Source organism: Nannospalax galili, unplaced genomic scaffold, assembly GCF_000622305.1.
Source record: "Nannospalax galili isolate Female #2095 unplaced genomic scaffold, S.galili_v1.0 scaffold687, whole genome shotgun sequence".
In the NCBI taxonomy this organism is placed as follows: domain Eukaryota; kingdom Metazoa; phylum Chordata; class Mammalia; order Rodentia; family Spalacidae; genus Nannospalax; species Nannospalax galili.
Genome location: NW_008357456.1, coordinates 1,081,259 through 1,083,585, shown reverse-complemented (window position 1 = coordinate 1,083,585; position 2,327 = coordinate 1,081,259). Strand labels below are relative to the sequence as shown.

The window sequence follows — 2,327 nt, the reverse complement described above, 5'->3', positions numbered from 1 at the left end:
CTCTCATACCAAAGCCTGGTAAAGATACAACCAAAAAAGAAAACTATAGACCCATATCCTTAATGAACATGGATGCAAAAATTCTCAATAAAATACTTGCAAACTTCATACAGACACACATCAAAAAGATCATCCACCATGATCAAGTAGGCTTTATCCCAGAGATGCAGGGATGGTTCAATATACACAAGTCAATAAATGTCATTAATCATATAAATGGACTCAAAGACAAAAACCACATTGTCATCTCAATAGATGCAGAAAAGGATTTTGACAAATTCAGCATGCATTTGTGCTCAAAGTCCTAGATGGAATGGGATTGGAAGGAACATACCTCAACATAATAAAAGCTATATACAACAAAGCCACAGCCAACATCATTCTAAATGGAGAAAAACTGGAAGCATTCCCATTAAAATCAGGAACCAGACAAGACTGTCCACTATCTCTGCTCCTTTTCAACATAGTGCTTAAAACTCTTGCTAGAGTAATAAGACAGGAGAAAGAAATTAAAGGACTACTAATTGGAAAAGAAGAGATCAAACTATCACTTTTTGCAGATGATATACTATACCTAAGAGATCTGAAAAGTTCCACCAGAAAACTCCTAAAACTGATCAACACTTTCAGTATAGTGGCAGGTTATAAAATCAATCTACAAAAATCAGTAGCCTTTCTATATACCAATAACAAGCAATTGTGGAGAAAGAACATGGGAAATGCTCCCATTCACAATTGCTGCAAGAAAAAAATATCTTGGAATAAATCTGACCAAAGACACCAAAGATCTCTACAATGAAAATTTTAAATCGTTAAAGAAAGAGATTGAGGAAGACACCAGGAGATGGAAGGACCTCCAATGCTTATGGATTGGAAGAATTAATATTGGGAAAATGACCATCCTACCAAAAGCAATATATAGATTCAATGCAATCCCAAGCAAAATCCCCATAACATACTTCTCAGAATTAGAAAAAAATCATCCTTAATTCATATGGAAGCACAAAAGACCCTGGATAGCCAAAGCAACCCTGAGCACAAAGAGCAACACTGAGGGGATTACTATACCAGACCTCAAAGAATACTACAGAGCTATAGTCATAAAAACAGCATGGTAGGGGCTGGAGAGATGGCTCAGTGGTTAAGAACACTGACTGTTCTTGTAGAAGACCCGAGTTCAAATCCCAGCACCCACATGGCAGCTAACAACTGTCCATAACTCCAGTTCCAGGGGATCCGACAGCCTCTTCTGTCCTCCACAGGCATTGCACGACATGGGTGCACTTACCTACATACAGGCATAACACTTGTACATATAAAATAAAAATAATAAATAAAATATTAAAAAACCCAGAATGGTACTGGCACAAAAATAGACAGATCAATGGAACATCATTGAAGACCCAAACCCAAGTACTCACAATTTCAGCCACCTGATATTTGACAAAGGTGACAAGAACACACAATGGAGGAAAGACAACGTCTTCAACAAATGGTGCTGGCAAAACTGGATCTCCACCTGTAGAAGAATGAAACTAGATCCTTATCTTTCACCTTGCACAAAAGTCAACTCCAAATGGATCAAAGACCTCAATGTGAAACTGGAAACCCTGAAACTATTAGAAGAAAATATTGGCAGTAACTTACAAGATACAGGTGTAAGAAAGGATTTTCTAAATCAGACAGAAGTTGCTCAGGAATTAAGGTCAGCAATCAACAAATGGGACCTCATTAAACTAAAAGGCTTCTGTGCAACAAAAGAAACAATCAAAAAAGTGAAGAGAAAACCCAGAGTGGGAAAAAAAATCTTGACCAGTGACACATCTGACAGAGGTTTAACATCCAGAATATGTAAAGAACTCAAAAAACAATCAAGAATCCAAATGACCTAATTAAAAGATGGGCTAAAGATCTAAACAGAGAGCTCTCAAATGAAGAAATAAAGATGGCTAAGAAACATCTCAAAAAATGTTCAACATCGTTAATAATGGGGGAAATGCAAATTAAAACCACCCTAAGGTATCTCCTTACCCCAATCAGACTGGCTAGGATAAAGAGAACAAATGACACCAAATGCTGGCGATGATTGTAGAGAAAGAGGAATGCTCATTCACTGCTGGTGGGATTGTAAACTTGTGCAACCTCTATGGAAAATAGTGTGGAGAACTCTAAAAATGAACCTACCGTATGACCCAGTTGTACTACTCCTTGGCATATACCCAAAGGACTCATCCTATTGTAGAGACACTTGTACAACCAGGTACGTTGCTGCTCTTTTCACAATAGCTAAGAGATGGAAGCAACCTAAGTGCCCCTCAACTGATGAG

At 37.8% G+C, this 2,327-nt stretch overlaps 1 protein-coding gene across 6 annotated transcripts in view; it reads right to left on the bottom strand.

Moving 5' to 3' along the window:
• The window catches only part of Ncald (neurocalcin delta), a 451,793-nt gene that overhangs the window by 31,242 nt on the left and 418,224 nt on the right, over nucleotides 1-2,327 (bottom strand). The window contains exon 1 of one of the 6 annotated variants that reach the window (XM_029557168.1): nucleotides 1,422-1,445. The exons of the other annotated variants lie outside the window; for them this stretch is intronic. The gene's annotated coding sequence lies outside the window, so the exon portion shown is untranslated. Of the gene's footprint in view, nucleotides 1-1,421; nucleotides 1,446-2,327 lie in introns of those variants that run through there. 6 annotated transcript variants of the gene reach the window in all.